Raw genomic sequence first — 18,664 nt, 5'->3', positions numbered from 1 at the left:
CAAGTGGAGGCTAATTTGGCTAAGAGAGACTTGGGTACCGCAAGTGGCGATACCTTGGGACACATTTTCCAGCAGAGGTGAGCAACCCTGGGTAAAGAGCTGAGCAAAACATAGTATTTCATTTCTATGACAGTTGCATTACTGGAAAATTCAGGGACTAATACAGCAGTGCAATAATTACTTTGAATTGTATGTAAAATGGAGTTAAGTTCTCGGCTCAGATAACTAAGCAGTTTTTTCACCTACAGCAGTGTCCAACAGGACCTCTGTAGGTCATGCGGGTCAATTCTTTACTGAGTGGGACAGTCTGGCACATTGCAGGTTGTCTAGCATCCTTGGTCTGAATCCCAGACGGGCCCTCCCTGTTGTGACACCCACAAACACCCCCATTTCCTGTCCCTGTGCAGAGGATCTGGGTCTGCTTCTCCACATAGCAGCTGCACTAGCCTGGTGCTGCTTCTTTGGCGTCAGGGGGCACCAGGGGGAGTCTCGGGTCAGTGAGCCCTTCCTTCAGGCTTCAGATGAGTGCCATCAGGCCCAAAGGTGCAGAGCTGGATAGAGCCTTTTTTCCTGAGAAGCCCAGGGAAGGGCTTTCTTGTCCACATGGTTCTATTCTCCAGCAGGAGACACTGAGTAACCAGCCATATGGCTGGAGAGAAGACTGAACAGGGAACAATATAGCTGTTGTCACCACCCCAGAAATCATTATAGAGGCCCCATCCTGGGCTTCATACCTAATGATTAGCAACCAGATTAGCAGCCAGAAGGAACACACAGCTATCCATATTCCAGCAGCTTCTCCCTGGGTGTGTGCGCAAACAGATACATGGCAGGATGTAAAAACAGGGCTTTCCACCCATTGGCCCCTTGAATTGTAAGAAACATTTTTCTATATCTCACGTGGTTTTTTCCCCTGGGGGGCCACTTGTATTGAATGTCAGTGACCACCTGGGAAATGTTTGCATTTTAATCAAATCATTTAGGATAAGACGGGGCTCCTTCCCACCAGGCCCTCACCATCTAGAGAAGTGTTGTCCAGTGTGGTAGCGGTTCTTGAGCATTTGAAATGTCACCCATAGTAAAATACACACTAAAATAGTAAAATAGGAAAAAAGAGTGCAAAATGCCTAATTAATAGGTTTTTTATTGTGAGTACATGTTGTAATGATATTTTTGAAATAGGGTGTTAAATAAAATGTTATTAGTATTTCACTTTTTTTTCTTTTTAATGTAGCTAGTAGAAAATATAGAACTGCACATATAGCTCAAATTATTTCTACTAGACAGTGCTGATCTAGGAGGAGCGTTGCTTTCTTTTGTTCTTTGGTTGGTTGGTTGGAATTTAGATTTTTGCTTTTTTGTTGCCATTAAGAGGGTCTCCAATTTTGAGTTGAATGCTTTTCTAGGAAGAGCTACTTGGGTTCTGAATCAGTATAAGGGAGCCCTCAGTCTGTCCCATTTCATCTATCAACCAAAGAGATCATTATGAGGAGAAAAAGGTAACTTCTGTAACTCCCAGGTCTGAGCATGATTATAACAGAGTGAGCAAACCCCTTTAACAGCCTCTAGTGGATGAAGAAGGGAGTGAGCCTCGAGTCATTTTTATTTTACTGTTTAAACTTTTTATTACAGAAACATTTCAAATGTATATGAAAAGTAGTCAGAACATTATAACAAACTGCCACGTGGGCTTCACACAGCTTCAAGAATGATTATCTCTGGCCAATTTTGTTTTCTTTAAACCTTTAGCTATTTTCCCCCTTTTTCACTTCAGGGCAAACCTAGACATCATACCTTTCCATCCACAAATATTTCGGTATGTATCTCGAAAAATTTAAGGACTCTTTGTAAAAAACAACATAACCTCAATAACATTATCATGCTTAAAAATTAGCAATAATCTTTTTTTTGTGGTACGCGGGCCTCTCACTGTTGTGGCCCCTCCCGTTGCGGAGCACAGGCTCCGGACGCCCAGGCTCAGTGGCCATGGCTCACGGGCCCAGCCGCTCCGCGGCACATGGGATCTTCCCGGACTGGGGCACGAACCCGTGTCCCCCGCATCGGCAGGCGGACTCTTAACCGCTGCGCCACCAGGGAAGCCCTGATTCAGTTTTATATATCTATGTACATATTCTTTTTCATATTCTTTTCCATTTTGGTTTATTACAGGATATTGAATATAGTTCAATAAGATATATAGGTATAAGATATAAGATAGGACCTTGTTGTTTATTTTATATATAATAGTTTGTATCTGCTCATCCCAAACTCCTGATTATCCCTCCCCAACCCTCTTCCCCCTTGGGTAACCATAAGTTTGTTTTCTATGTCTATGAGTCTGTTTCTGTTTTATAAATAAGTTCATTTGTGTCATTTTTTAAAGATTCCACACATAAGTGATATGATATTTGTCTTTCTCTGACTTAATTCACTTAGTATGATAATCTCTAGGTCCATCCAAGTTGCTACAAGTGGCATCATTTCATTCTTTTTAATGGCTGAGTAGTATTCCATTGTGTATACATACCACATCTTCTTTATCCATTCCTCTGTCACTGGACACTTAGGTTGCTTCCACGTCTTGACTATTGTAAATAGTGCTGCTGTGAACATCGGGGTGCATGTATCTTTTTGAATTAGAGTTTTCTCCAGATATATGCCCAGGAGTGGGATATAGTAGTGTGTATCTGTTAATCCCAAACTCCTAATTTATCCGTTAGTCTCAGGCTCCTCTCACAGCTTGTTCACTGCACAGGCTTCATTCTCAGTCTCCATGTGTGTACAGCGTGGCTGTCATACCACCAGTCCCAGCCCCACACATCTTAGAAAAAGTCTCATTGCATCTCCTTGGTACGAAGTAGTCACATGCTCATCTCTGAACCAATCACTGCAGCCAGGGAACCGCAGGCTCTAAGTGGCCAGGGCTGGTCACTTTCCATTCCTGGAGCCCGGGTAGAGTTAGCCCAACTGAAGCCAGAAGAGCAGGAGTAGAGATCAGTGGATGTCTCTCTCCCCAGATCTGAGACTCTACTGTAATTCAGAAGAATGGATGCTGGACAGCCCCAAAGCAACCAGTGTATACTCTATTTACCTATGCAACACACACACATCTTCCCACACATACAGTTTCAAAAATGCTCCCACATAATAAATCACACTCACCCTCCTCCCTAGAATAGGTGGCCAATCCAGGTCCAAGTCCAGCGCCGAGTGCACACTTTCCACAGTCTTGTCCGTCAGTGCTGAAGGTAGTATCTCACGGTCCAGTGCTAAATTAAATTTAACACCCAGTATACGATGGTGGAGGGAGAGCAGTAGAAGAATTTCACAATTAAACTTCCATTTGGGAAAGGAGCGGAGACATTGCTCTCCTGTCTCTAGCATATTTTATAACCCACTGAACAGATTCTAGCTGTGTGGCAACGGAATGAGGACTTTGGTCATCCAGTGGCTTAACCTCCTGCTCTCTGGGTGGGCCTTCCTTATCTGTTGCCTTCAGAGCCATCTCTAAGAGCAGGGCTGCCCCTGTTCCACGGCCTACACCCTGTTCTCCTGGCTTCGGGGATCTAGGGGTTGGCTTAGGATCTGAGCAATCATAAACTGTTTTCGACCATTCTGGGGCTTTATCCTCTAGTACTTAGAAACGTGGTAGGATTCTCTAATGCCTGAACTCCATGGACTAGTGAACAAAACTCAGGATTGCGTTGAGTCGTACTCTTTGAATGTGAAGCCAAGCCTGGGCATTTCTGTCTCCCAGCAAATGAACCATCCTCCGCTCCCAAATTTTGTGGCCTCTGATTAGGTACAGTTTGAAACAGTGGCCTGAGGTGGTGAACCCACTAATAATTTACTTCTCGCTCCTGAGATGGAAACCAGTGTATCACAATGAATGTCACGGGCCTTCTGCTCAGATGAGAGACCACAGTCCTTTGGAGAGACGATGGGGAATCGGGCTTCTCCTAGGTTTCAAACCTCTTTCCTGATATTGTTCTTACCGTCAGGCCTTGCTCTATCTAATGTTCGCATAGTGTTGAGAATTTGGGTTTTTAAACCCACAAAGCTCCAGATTTTTTGACTCTTCAACCATCTTGGTTGCACCTCACAGGAAAAAAAAAAGGCCTCTATTAACAAAGCCCTTTTTCCCTGCCTCTGGGCTTCCAATCAGTTTCATCCTATGTTTCTCTCTTTCCTGTGGCTCTCACTGAAGGCTGCAAGTAGCCGACACACTCCAACCTTCTAAATTTCATCTCCAAATCCTTTAACGGTGCACCTTCAGGAGGCTCGTGGTCTTAGACCCAGGATTCGATAGGTGGCACCATAACCAGCAGTGTTGCCATCACATAGCCGGGATGGTCAACCTCCTAGTGCAGGAAGCCTGCACTAGCTGTCATCCAACCTTAAATCAGCCAGTTGCACATTTTAGGGTTAGTCACATTCAACATTCACTTCTAGTACTGATTTCTGTATCACGTAAGAGTGTTGGTATTGCCAGTGATAGAAAACCTGATCACACTAGCTTAAACAAAATAGAGAATTTATTTGCTAGTGTAAGTTAAAAGTCCAAAATAGAGCTAGCTTCAGGCATAGATGGATTCAGCCAACAACGTCAACAGCTGGGTGTTCTCCATCCCCAGCTCCCCCACTTTGTTGGTCTCATTTTCAAACCCCATGTGGGTGAGAGGATGAGTGAGCCAATTCCAGCCCCTCCATCTTCACAGATCCAACTCCAATCTCATCCCTCAGGAAGAGTCCTCTCCTCTGGCCACAAATTCCCTTGGTTCTGATGAGGTCACAGGCCATCGCCAAAAAAGTCTCTGGGGCCACATGAATGCAAGGATCCCATGAGCCAGCTCTTCGTGCATCTGGAATGGAAGTGAATTTCTCTGGACGCACAGGGTCTGGGAAGCAGGGAAGGAGGGAGGGAGGGATGGATGTGTCTCCAAACGAAAACTGAAGGACATCATTGTAAGTAGGGTCAGTGGAGGCTGAGCTGCCAAAACATAAGGAAATGTATTGCAAATATTTCCCCAAGTAAAATTATACCAATTTATATTAGCAGGACATAGAATAGGACAAAATTTGTTTTTAATTTCTCTGTTTCTGAGATTATTTTTAAATGATCATCCCTCTATGTAGCTGTACTGATAAGTTTATGGGGAAGAAGTTAATTCCTTTGTTTCTGCTCTTTTAAATCACATAATTCCCATGTTTTAACAAGTTGCACGTAGAATTTCTCTTACAATAAATGCATACATTTAATTTGGTACTGTTTCCTTTTCCCCCGAAAAAGCTATAAGGGGGGTATTTTGCTATTGAAGAAGGTGGTGTTTTAGAATGGAAGGAATACAGTATTCTAAAATATGTTTCTACTACCAGGGAAATACTGAACCATAACAGGTAGTCATGGAAACACAACTTGAAACACCAGAATTATAAAAAACAATTGTTCTTACATTTTATACATGTCACTGTTGCCCTTATTCAGTCTCTGTTGATTTGGGGTCGCCATAGGAGGGTCGCTGGCTGTGATTCTTTACGGCTTTACCCAGACTGGTGAGAACCACCGTGTTGTACTATAATCTCTGTCCGTCCTTCATTTTCTGTTTCTGTAGATTAACATGGAGGCTTCTTCATCTGATTGGTCCGGAGACTGTTGATTATTGTTTTACTCTGTCATTAGGCTTGGACTGGTCTATGTATTGAATAGGGTGATATATGCATTTAAAATTCTCTTTGAAGTCCAGGACTGTGATTATCTTTATTCGCCTCGGGGTCTCAATCCACTTTTCTTCGGCCTTTGATTATAATAACATCCCCAACAGCAATACAAACCCTACCCTCAACTGCTTCCCTCCACATCACAGCCTTCTCTCTACCCTCTTCCTTCCACCTCTTCTTATGCTTATAGAGAGGAATTAAGTGAAATGCTCCTCTGAACTTAAAATGAGGCTTAAGGCCATAATGACACTGGACCATGGAGAGAGAAACCGGGCTTCTGGCACCAGCTCTGCTGCTGCCTGCTGTGTGACAGAGGCAGGTCACTTAACCTCTCTGGACCCCCGTTTCCTCTTCTGTAAATGATGGTGTGGACTCTGATCTCTGCAGTCTCATTCGTCCTTAAAATTCCTTATTCGGAGAAACTGACGCGGATCTGGGAACACCTGGGCACAGAGGAAGGGCAGAAAGCACTTTCACATCCAACACCTACACCCACTGCGGAGGGTGGCCTCCAAGGCCGCTTTGTCAGTGATGCAGTTGGAACCGGCCCCCCGCCCACCATGTGATCTCACCTTTGTCTCCATCTTTTCCTGCCTTATTTCCTTTATCTTTTAATTTCTTCCCCTTCCTTTCCGATTGGATTATTTGTTTTTAACTTTCCTGACCCATTTTTCTCTTCCCCACTGCCCAGTGACATGAGCCACTTGCACTGCATGAGACTCTGCACACACTGCCAAGCCCCCCGGTTGGCTAAAGGGTTTACTGCTCATCTCCAGTGTCCTTTCCCTGGCAGATTTCCCTTTAAGCTAAGCCTTCCCGAGAAGAAAGTGCAAGTCTAGCCTTGGCATTCCTTAGTCACTGCTTTAGGGGGAACAGCCTTAGGCTCTTAAACAAATGTTATGTTCTGGTAGAATTTTTAAGAGAGATTGATTTTCTTTTTCATTCAACAAATAAATTTGTTGAATTTACCAGGAGTCAGATGCTGCTCTAGATGCTGAGGCGACAGCAGGAAACAAGGTCCTATGGAGCTTGAATTCTAGTGGGGAGGGATGTACAAGTAAATAAACAATTAAATGAAAACATGTCAGGTGGTGACATGTGCAATGTATAAAAGAAAATGGGAGTAGAGATGGGACATAAGAGGGGGCATTTCTGCTGACAACTGGAAAATGAAAAGGAACCAGGGAGGTGAGTGTACCAGGTGAGAGGGCTTACAAGTGTCAGGGCCAGGATGCAAATGAGCTTGTGCATTTAAGGAACAGAAAGACCTGGAAGGAAATTAGCAAGAGGGAGTTTACTTGAGATGAGGTCAGAGAGCTGGGTGTGCGGGGGGACGCAGACCTTGTGGGTCCTTGTGAGCCTAGGCAGAGCTTGGATTTTTAAAGTGAAATGAGAAACCATTGGAGGGTTTTAAACAGGGAGGAACATTGTCTGATTTATGTCCTATGGTGCATAGTGGACACCTCATAAATGTATCCAAAGTTGACTGTGCTTACAAGTTCTCATTAAAGATGAAATAGACCCAAACCCTAGACCAACTACTCCCTTGTGTGTCTCACAGGCTCCAGACTTCTAAGTGACATACCCCCTTCTAGTTGAGTTTTTCCTAATGGGTGAGAATAGTCATGAACTGTAGTGTCCTAGGAGGGGGTGTGTGTGTGTGTGTGTGTGTGTGTGTGTGTGTGTGTGTGTGTGTGTGTGTGTGTGTGTGTGTGTGTGTGTGTGTGTGTGTGTGTGTGTGTGTGTGTATGTGTGTGTGTGTGTGTTTGGGGCACATTACTTATTAGAGAACTTCAAAGTAATTCTGTAAATACATAGAGAAATCACCCTATTGCCCATGTTCTCTTTTTAGACCCAACTATAGTTAGACTTCCCCAAAGAGTCACTCAGACATTTATTTACCTGGTAGGTGATCAAGTTCTGTGTCTTCCCGAGGTTAGTGGAGAGCGAAGGAGATAATAGCTGCAGGCCTCCACCTCTGTCCAGCCTCAGGCCTGCATGTATTTATTCATGTATTGAGTGTCCCTTGGACTCCAGGCCCTACGTTAGTTGAGAAGAATAGAGTCTGTACCATCAAGTGGCACCAGGCAAAGTAGAAGACTCTAGGTCACTAATCCTTGGAAGCTCCACTTCCAGGAATTCTGCCATGGCTTGGCATCATGAAACTCCTTGTAAGGCTAGACTCGTATCTCAAAGAATTGAGAGTTAAAAGAACCTTGGACGTCAGCTATCCCAGTACTTCTCCAAAATGTGCCTCTGTTTTTCATTCTTTCAGCTGGTACCGTTTTCTCAGAGGTACATGGTGTGTGTCACAAATATAAGTCTGAACCTTTCAGGTGGATTGAGAAAAAATTATGAGCATGTTCAGATTTTTATACACTTCTCAAGCTTTCGGTATAATATTTTTTGCCTATATTCCATTGCCTACCCACCTCTTAGAGTCCTTTGAGAGTGAGGAATCTGAGTTTCCTCCTTGTGTACTCATCATCTCTGTGCTTCTGTCAAGCATCCTCTGGAAGAGTTATTGTTACCCCATTAAGCGTGGCGGACGGAAACAAAACATTTTGGCTTAGAAAGCTCTGATCTTCAGCTGACTTGAGCTGTACAGGCTTAAGAAGATTCTGTTCCAGGCTACTGCAGTAAAGCAAATACCGCAATAAAGCAAGTCACACCGATATTTTTGGTTTCCCAGTGCATGTACAAGTTATGCTTATACTCTACTGTAGGCTATTAAGTGTGCAGTAGCATCATGTCTAAAAAAAATGTACATACCTTAATTAAAAACTACTTTATTGCTATTGTAAATCAACTATACCTCAATTTAAAAAAACTTCATTCAAGTGGTAATCATCATCTGAGCCTTCAGCGAGTCGTGGTAGTAACATCAAAGATCAGTAATCACAGATCACCATAACCAATATAATAATAATGAAGACGTTTGAAATGTTGCTTGAATTATCAAAATGAGACACAAGGTGAGCAAATACTTTGGGAAAAATGGCGCCAATAGACTTGCGTGACTCAGGGTTGCCACAGACCTTCAATTTGTTAAAAAAAAAAAAAATGTACAGTCTGAAAAAAGATAAAGAAAGGCTTGACACTAAATGTAAAGAGACACACTGAATCAAATAACCCCACTAACCCATATTCTACCTTATAATGAGGTTTGGAGGAAGAAAGCCAAAACCAATAAAGTGCCAGTGATTTTTATAACTTTGCTCAATACAAACAGTAGAAGTGAAAACAAACAAATATAAAGAGCCTAGAATATTAAAATGGGCATTTGTGTGTGTGAATATTTATGGCTTTTGTTAGAAAGTCCTTAGACATACTTAATCCCTGAAGACCATAATCTCAAGAGAATAAATTACTTCCATAGAGTCAAACCAGTGATGGGCCAAGGTTTAAAAATCCCACGTTCCAAACAGTTTAAAGAGGGAAACAGGATTTAATGAGAATTTGTGGGACTACAAAGAGATGCACTGAAGTTATTAACCAAATTATTGGAAATGCCTTGAAAGTAAGAGTTTTCTCAGTGTAATATGAATTTTAAATAAATACAATTTTGGTACTTTAAAAAAAATAAAATAAAATGTAATATCTGCAAAGCACAATAAAGCGAAGCACAATAAAATAAGTTGTGCCTGTGTATCATTTATCCTGACTTGGGCACCAGAATCACGTTTCAAAACTCATTTGCCTTCCTACACCTGACTAGCTCTCTTCACCTGCGTTTATAACTTACTCCCTACCCCGCTCTGTAGATGAGGGAGGATCACTTATGTTATTTATTAGTGCTGCTCAGAGCTTTTAGTTCTTGAGTGACTGACTCTTTCCCTTAATCCTAAATGTTATCATCAATATCGAGAGTGACGCTTTAGAATGGAATTTCTTGAAGGAATCTCACGTTCCGTGAGCAGGTGTTTTTGTGGAGGTGTCTAGAATAAAGTTGGGCTGTTGACCAGATCGAGGTGCTCATCTCCTCTTGTCCCTCTTGTCTCCTCTTGTACCAAAAGGTATGTTACACCTGGTGGGAAGGAGAAACAATTAATTTTCCAAATTTAGGGGTTTCTTCTTGCTTGCTTCTGAAGTAAAACCTATCTAGCCTTTTTTTCTGCATAAAAGGAGGAAGGAACAAGCAACAAATTAATCAGACAGGAAGTGAATAACCACAGAAGGATGTCTGCCTCTGACTCAGTGTGTCACATTTAACGAGAGGCCAGAGCTTGTCCAAAACGGCTGTCCAAAAACGACCCCACGTTTGCGTTAGAAGATGATGCCTTTCTCAGGGACGGTTTTCTCTCTCATATCTTACTTGCTCCCTGTCTGCCTGTGTCCCTGATCATGCCTTCCTGCAGTATCCTTTAACGGTAAGAAAGATTATATTCAAACTAAATGTATTTCCTTTATTCAGTTAGAGGGAAGGACTCGATGGCTTTTGGTGGACCATAGTATGTTGAGATAAAGTTGTTTAATTTTTCAGTAGAGTACCATGTGGTCGAGTCCTGTTGCACACAGGACTAGTTTCACTGCTATAGTGATTGTGGGCAATTTAGAACTTGCGTTTTGAACCAAAATGTAAGCGAGATTTTCAGGAGAATTTTTCCTGACCACTGGGCAAGTTTGGATCCACAGGAATTTCTTCTGCCATTTAAAATGGGGGTTTATGTCAGTAACTGTATCCTTTCGGTGGATGGTGCAATTGTCCACATGACTGCCTTTGAATTGTCACTTTGGCCGACAACAGTAAGTGCTTTTCAAGCAAAAGGAGCCACTGGAAGCTTCAAAGGAAAGTACCGTGGAGCTAAGCTCTTGCCAGTCTGTTGCTACAAACCTGTTACTTAAGTTCAGATCCCAAACCATTTCTAAGCAGAGTCTTTTAGGACAGTTTGTCTTTTAGAATCATTCTGTTCAACATCCTAACAGTGCGGTGCACGATTACTATTGCTAATCAAATTCTGCAGCATTCATTGTAACTAATTACATTTAATATGATTAATATTCTGACATAAAATAATTGTAATTTTCGTATTTCAAACGGTGTACCCAGAGATCTACAGTGCAGGATTAAGGAAACTTTTTTGTATCAAAAAAATGCTTTTTTTTTCTTTGGGGCATATATGAAAAAGCAACTTGACTTATATTCCTTTTACCCCATGGAGAAATGTAAAATAAAGCTTTAAAAAGTTAAGAGGGCACAACTTTGGTCAATAAGTATAAGTTCTTTTAAATAATTCAGTGGCATAACTAGTGTATACAGTAGAAAATAGACAAGTGGTAAAACGAAGAAAAGACTATAGGAGGGTTCTAATTAAGAAAAGTAGGACAGCTTGGTAGAGAGAAAGATAGTGGGAAAGCAGGATAAAGAATAAGACAGGATAGTGAGAGAGGAAGATGAGAAGCCTGAAAAAGATTTTGAGGTCCATTAGTGTGGAAACCATACCCTTACTAGTCACTTGGGCTGTGGGTCTAACATTATGCGTTAACTTCATAAAGTTATGTTGCTTCTGAACTGGAACATCATTTAGTCGAAATTCTCCTTTTATAGTCTAAAGAGGTTAAATGATTTATCTAAAATCATAGGTGGTTTTCTGATGCTCTTGGAAAAGTTCACCTGTTGGTTAATTGCTCACAGCTCTTCAATTACTCTAATATCTAAACTTTTAAGGATTACACATACTCTGAATGAACTGCAGTATTCAGAGACCTTCCCATGGTGAAGAATTTTCCCTGGGGTCCAGCAGCAATTTCACTCTGATCGTTGACGAAATCAAATTCTAGATCTTCCCTATAGGCTGGAAGTTCCCCAACCTGTGGTAAAATGTAAGAGGAAGTGAGCTACCTAATTCCTGGACCTTTCAAGTTTTACGCACTTTTGGAGTCTGCTTAACATTTCATGAACACGTCATTTTCGTTGGGAGTTTCTGGCTATTTAAATTGTGATTCGTTCCTGCTTTAAGGTTTGACTCATTTTTGTTTTTCCAAATTGTCATACATTTACTTATTGTTGAAAAGAGCATTTCCCCTGGACTATCAAATACCTCTGTCTGTATTTTGCAACCCTGAGTCCTGAAAATTAAAACTGAAAAAAAGAATACTAGAATAAGTAATGCCTTAATTAGTGTGCTTTTCTGAGAAATTTAAAGTGCACTTTATATGCACCTCCCTTTGCCATCATTTGTAATGCAGAAGTTTGCATGGGTGTGCACATGTAGGCTACATCATCAGCTCGTGGTTTCTCTTTCTCATGGTTAAAAAAAGGAAAAGACAGTGTTTATTGAGCGCTCACTGTATGTTAGGCTCTTGACTTTTGCTTATTTTATTTTTTTTAAATGCTAATACTTAGTTAGCACTTGCCTCATTTAACTTTTTTTTTTTTTTTTTTTTTTTGCGGTACGCGGGCCTCTCACTGTTGTGGCCTCTCCCGTTGCCGAGCACAGGCTCCGGACGCGCAGGCTCAGCGGCCATGGCTCACGGGCCCAGCCGCTCCGCGGCATGTGGGATCTTCCCAGACCGGGGCACGAACCCGTGTCCCCCGCATCAGCAGGCAGACTCTCAACCACTGCGCCACCAGGGACGCCCCTCATTTAACTCTTGAATAGTCCTGTTGAGTCGGTACCCTTCTCGCCATTTTATTGTGGGAACTGGACTTAGGCTAAGCAATTTGCCCAAGGCCACTAACAACTAACTGTAATTTCAAGAGCTTTTTTCGTAAGTACAGTTAGGAAGCCACAAGATGTCCTTTTCTAATCCCGAGAATCTGGGATTGTACAAATGCTTTGTTTTAAATGTCACAGCCACAGTAAATATCTTTACGTGAATAATCTCAGGTAAGACCATTTCCTTTCTAAGTCTTCTGACCTTTTCAGAAGTAAATGTGGTGACTCTTCTACTTATATTATGAGGCTACACTTTCAATGGTTAAATGAATAAGATATGTTGAGTTTGTTGACCTATATGCTGTGAGTATGTGTGCATGAGTGTGTGTGTGTGTGTGTGTGTGTGTGTGTGTGTAGTGGAGAACAGGGAGGGGCAGATCTTAATCATCTGGTAAAACTAAATGTGGTGCTGAGGATTTAGGGAAACGTAGTTTTGAGATTTGAGGCCCTTAAAGAGAGTACTAAAAAAAAAACAACCACCAGTACTTGTTAGAGATGGGAAGTTGTGGGAGGCAAATTGGTACTTTTTAGTTAAGTGCATAAAGTAGAAAAGATTTCTCTTCCCTTTCCCATAGTTAAACAAGGACAAGTAGGTGGGTCATTGAACTTACCTTCATCTTCTCATTTTTGAGAGGGTTTAGCTGTCTATGAATCTGCACTAATTTTTCAATTAAACATGTAGGACAACGTATTAAAAAATAATTTTACTTCATAGCAACCTTTATTTCCCCAGCAGTTACTCTTACAATAAAATTGTGGGTTTGTGTCCAAGCTCCCCTCTAATCGTAATGACATTGTAATGCTTCAAAATGTCTTCTCTGAAAAATCCCCCCTACTCCCCAAATTATCCAACTCTTTATCTAAAAGAAGTGTTTCTGAAATAGCCAGGGACCCTCCAAGTACAGCAGAGACACAAACCCTTACCATTGAGAAGACAGCCCGTAAGCAGAATTCACTTAAGCTATTGCCTTAAATGATGATCAACGGAGAAAAGAGCAAGTACATTTTGAGAAATGAGGGGTCCCGTGTACAGCTCAGATTGAGAAAAACAATGATTATGAACTAGGTGAGGCAGTTGCTTTGCTTATAAAGGAAAGCTTGTTTCTCTTCTCTACCTTTGGCTTCTTCTTGGGTTGAGCAGCCTTTTCTGCTTCTCCTCTTGCATTGATTGCCTCATTGCCTTCAGCCCTCTGGAGCTTGGACTGAGGAGAGGAAGAGTCACAATAATAGAAACAAACTTTATGCAAACGTATTAAAAGTTGCTAAAATGGCCAAAAACGACATGCCGGGCTTGGGGGTGGGGCACTGAGCTGTTGCACTGGGCCTGGTATCAGAAAATAGAAACTACGGGCAACTGCAGCTGTGAAAAGACTGCTAAAGAAACAGGATGGCTGTGGTTTGCTGTGAGCATCAATTTTCCTGTTGAGCATTTTTACAGGAAGTTGAAGAACAAAGCCAACTTCATCTTAATTAGTTCTGATGGTTTGCAGATCTTATACACATCCAACTAAGTTTGTCTCTTGGAGGAGTTTCTAAAGAATAGAACCCAAAATAATCATGAGTAGGAATCCCCAAACTACCAGTGTTAGCAGCAATTTGAGTTTTTGCTAAATGATTTTATTTTAACGGTATAACTTGGAGTAGATTCATTACCTTTATAATGAATGCCTTTGCAATCTTTTTTTTATGGCTGCAATAACTCGATATGAATTTAAGGGCCTTTCCTTATTAAAACACTGTCAAGTTGTATGTATTATAAATTTCCTTCTGTTAATATTTATTGGTCAAACAGTTGTGCATGTGTGTATTTATATAGATACAAAGAGGTATGTGTGTGTTTGTGTATAAAAGCTGGAAAAATACACATCAAAAAGTTAACAAGAATTATCTCTGGGTATTATCAACCCCAACCCTTTTTCACCTAATACTTAATTATTATCAAATGCTTCCTTCAACGGTTAAATACAACTGTCGTGTTTTATTTTCATCTTTGTATTTTTATATTGTTTATAATTTTCTAAATGAATATATGCTACTTTTGGAAGCAGAAAAAAAATTCTCAAAAATCTAACCTGAAGACACCAAGAGCACAGAAGAAATATATACATGAAAAAGAGTTAAGAGCATTATATATAAAGTAAAATATCAAGGAATATAAATAAAAATAAGATAGAGAATAGAAAGTAATGAGGGCAAGAGAACATTGGACATTAGGATCTTTTCAGTTGTATTATTTCTATTATGTCCTTTCCCTGTACCCCACCCCCCCACACACACACAGTGATGAATTCAACCTTTTCTGAACAAAAAGTTTACTTTTCTCCCATTCATTTTAGGTAGAATAGTATTTAAGGGTGACTTTTGGCAAGATTTGCATAGCAAAATGCTTTATATTTTTGAATGGTCCAAAATTGTGATAAAACATAACTGGATAAACCTGCTTCTTATCTTCTCTGCTAGAACTTGGCCGATTCACACCCACGTCTTCAGGATTAGAGGCCGGCCTTCTGAGGATTATTTCATTGGACAGTGCTGGAAATCTCTCCCCTCTTCCTGTCATTCTGTAGTGTGGGCCTCACATGACATAATCTAGAATGAATTTGACATTGGTTGGAAGAAACTAAGAAACAGTTTATTTAAATAATTTGCCAGTTCTCTTGATCATTTTACCTTCAGAGATAATTCTGCTTTCTTAGATGAGCATATTGAAGAAGAAAGCATAAGTTTCCTGGGGCAACTCTGGACTGAACTCTGGGCTCTGACTGAGTGTCCAGTTGTCCATGCTGTTGGGGGACTACGTCACAGTAGGGTGGGGAGCAATTCACTCTCTCACAAGGTGTTCCCCATAACCAGTATTACACATTGAGCAGATGGCTCGGGGCCACCAGCTACCCTGGTTGATCTAGGGTCAGTGTGTGATGCTGTCCACTGTCCAGCATCATTAAACCATGATGCTGACCTACTAGAAGTGTAGTAAAACCAACAAAATCATCCATGTCTCTCACAGAACTAGGAAATTCCAGAATTTCTAAATATTGATGTATATTGTGTGTATATATGTACGTGTGTGTAGGTGACAAAGAAGAGCCAATTAGTGGATTTTTAAAAATTTATTAATTTATTTATTTATGGCTGTGTTGGGTCTTCGTTTCTGTGTGAGGGCTTTCTCTAGTTGTGGCAAGTGGGGGCCACTCTTCATCGTGGTGCGCGGGCCTCTCACTATCGCAGCCTCTCTTGTTGCGGAGCACAGGCTCCAGACGCGCAGGCTCAGTAGTTGTGGCTCACGGGCCCAGTTGCTCCGTGGCATGTGGGATCTTCCCAGACCAGGGCTCGAACCCGTGTCCCCTGCATTGGCAGGCAGATTCTCAACCGCTGCGCCACCAGGGAAGCCTCAATTAGTGGATTTTTGAAGTCATTTATGTAAAATATTCTACTCTGTTCTCTCAACCCAAAGAATCAATTCCTTTATGAAAGGTTTATTGGTAGATCCCTCCCCTCATCTCAATAGTTTCCACCAAAAATTTGTTGACTTTTTTAGGGATTCAGTTATTAAATAAAACTTTGGTAATCACTCATGTTCCCTAGGGTTCAGGATTTTTTTAATATATGTTTTATCTATTTATTTATTTAGGCTGTGTCGGGTCTTAGTTGAGGCATGCGGGCTGTTCATTGTGGCACGTCGATTTTCTCTTCTCTAGTTGTGGCGTGTGGGCTCCAGGGCATGTGGGTTCTGTAGTTTGCGGCCTGCGGGTTCCAGTTGAGGCACGGGAGCTCAGTAGTTGTGGCATGTGGGCTTAGTTGGCCCGCAGCATGTGGGATCTTAGTTCCCCTACCAGCGATCGAACCCACATCCCCTGCATTGGAAGGCAGGTTCTTTACCACTGGACCACCAGGGAAGTCCCCCCTCCGGTTGACTTTTAATTTCTTTAACGTATGACAGACAATCCAGAGATAGTTTGGGTGAGAAATCAATTGATGGATTTTATTCAAAAGCTATTATCTTATAATTTTCACTGTGGATAGCAGACATGATAGATAACATGTATTGTTGAAACTGTGTTTATCATTTGCTAGGGCTGCCATATCAAAGTACCACAGACTGGGTGGCTCGAACAGCAGAATTTTGTCATCTCACATTTCTGGAGGTCGGAAGTCAAAGATCAAGGTGTCGGTGAGAGCGCCCACCCGCAGATCCTCTCCCTGTTGTTTATCGGAGGGGGCGGGGCAGGGGCAGGCCCAGCCTCTGTGCTCCAGAGGTTTATTTATAAGTCAGTTAATGCACAGAGAGAGCCATAATAGCAACGACAGAAAACTGTAAAATACTTAGATTAAAGAGGCCTTACAGGGTGGCAGTCCCCTGAGAGTGTCCCTGTTCCATCATCTGGCCCCTCAGGCGTACAGAAGTTCAGTTTTATCTTTGCAACCAGAGACTGGTTTATGAGAACCAAACCCATAAGAGGTTCCCGGTAGCTGATCGGAATCCACTTCTTCCTCAGTATTAGGATTAACAGGATGGCAGGTTAGCTGGTGAGCGTAGAACCTGACACAATGGAGTGTTGAGGGGCCTTTCATCCACTGAGCACGTGGACAGCCTGTCCCATGGAGCCCATCTCTCGGGCCCTCTGGGTGGACCCGGCCACCCCTTACTTGGTTAGCTGCCTCCTCAGCTGTTCAGACCATTGCTTTGGCCATAGCAGCTCTGACAGTTAGTTGGGCCTGAATCCCGTTTCAGATCCCCGTCCTTCCTCCTGGTCCTAGGACACAACCCTGAGGCTTCTGGAGGTGCCCCTGCAGCTGGAGCACCCCCTTCATAGGCCTCCAAACACAGGCCCCCCCCAGCCCTCCTTATTACACTGCCCGTGTAGCCCCACGGGGGACCGATTGGTGTCACCCAGAAAAGACCAATGTAAGGAACAGATTTTAAAAGAACCCCTGTCTGAGACAGGCTCTTATTGAAAACCGGATTCTGACCGAGTTTACAGGTGAGCTGCAGTACTAGTTAGCCCTTTACCTGCCTAAAAATGCTTATCTAAGAAGAGCAGGGATCAAAAGGACTTGATGTGAATGAGTTTCGCGGGTCTTTTAGCGAGTTATTAATTTCTCTGAGTCCCAGCGTCCTCCTCTGTAAAATGAGTGGAATTATGCTAGTTTGCAGTGTGGTCATAAGTATTCAAGACGACAGAAATAAAGTGCCCTTTATCATCCACTTGACTGTTAATAGATGAGAGCAGCTCTTGCTGCTCCAGAGTTTTTTAAATTTCATTTTCTAGATGGCACTCAGAATAGAACTGTCAGAAGCTCTCTTGATTCCTGTCTTCCAGTAGCTTTGACAAGTTTGGCCATGTCCTCTTAGCTTTTCCATTCCGTTACTGTCACAGAAAGCAAGCCATCCATCCAGCAAAACTTCTATGGAAAGTAACAGCTGACCCTTGAACGATGCGGGGGTTAGGGGCAACGACCCTCTGCACGCAGTCAGCCCTCTGTATCCACGGGTCCTCTGCACCCGGATTCCGCATCGTCGGATTCAACTACCCATGGATGGTATCGTACTATGATGTTTACTGTTGAAAACAATCCACATCTAAGTGGACCCGTTGTTCAAGGGTCATCTGTATTTGTTTCAAGGTATACGTTTTCCACGTTAACTTTCAGTGGTTGAACTAAGTTAATACTTTAAATTGTTTTTTCTTTTGGCCATGCCATATGACTTGTGGGGTCTTGGTTTCCCGACCAGGGATCGAACCTGGGCCCCCAGCAGTGGAAGTGCAGAATCCTAACCACTGGACCCCCAGGGAATTCCCTAATACTTTAAATTCTAAGAGGTTGTTTTCTGCAATTAAGAGGCTATTGAAAATAAAAGATAATTCTGAGGTTTGAAATTCAGGACACATGTTCCACAGAAACAATGTTATTCAGGTGGTCAGTGTTCCAGGCTGCTCACTTGGTTTAAGGCTCTACCACCAGGCTTCTCAAATGCATATGAATCACCCAGGGATCTTGTGAAAATGCGGAAACAAATGCAGGGCAGGCAGAGGGACTGAGATTTGATGTTTCTAACAGCTCTGGGTGATGCCCCGCTGCCAATCCGGGAGCGCTGCTGATCCAGGAGTGGCAAGATCTGGGTGGGAGAAGCTGGGATACTGAGGGGTGAGTAGGTGGGTGAGGGCTGCGGCCTGGGGCTTCCGCTTAGACCCAGGGATGGGACTCCGAGGACTGGGGGGAAGGGAGACAGGGTTCATTGCTGGCACAGCTCTGGGGGCACGTCCTTGCCATTGTTTCTTCAGCCC

The 18,664-nt window shown here is 42.4% G+C and overlaps 1 protein-coding gene across 3 annotated transcripts in view; it reads left to right on the top strand.

The window, feature by feature from the left end:
* The window catches only part of WIPF1 (WAS/WASL interacting protein family member 1), a 114,469-nt gene that overhangs the window by 70,303 nt on the left and 25,502 nt on the right, over positions 1–18,664 (top strand). For 2 of the 3 annotated variants that reach the window (XM_079925264.1, XM_079925262.1), the window contains exon 1: positions 9,222–10,088. The exons of the other annotated variant lie outside the window; for it this stretch is intronic. The gene's annotated coding sequence lies outside the window, so the exon portion shown is untranslated. Of the gene's footprint in view, positions 1–9,221; positions 10,089–18,664 lie in introns of those variants that run through there. 3 annotated transcript variants of the gene reach the window in all.

The sequence above is a fragment of the Stenella coeruleoalba genome (assembly GCF_951394435.1).
Source record: "Stenella coeruleoalba genome assembly, chromosome: 6".
Classification (NCBI taxonomy): Eukaryota; Metazoa; Chordata; class Mammalia; order Artiodactyla; family Delphinidae; genus Stenella; species Stenella coeruleoalba.
This window is presented reverse-complemented; position numbering and strand designations above follow the sequence as displayed.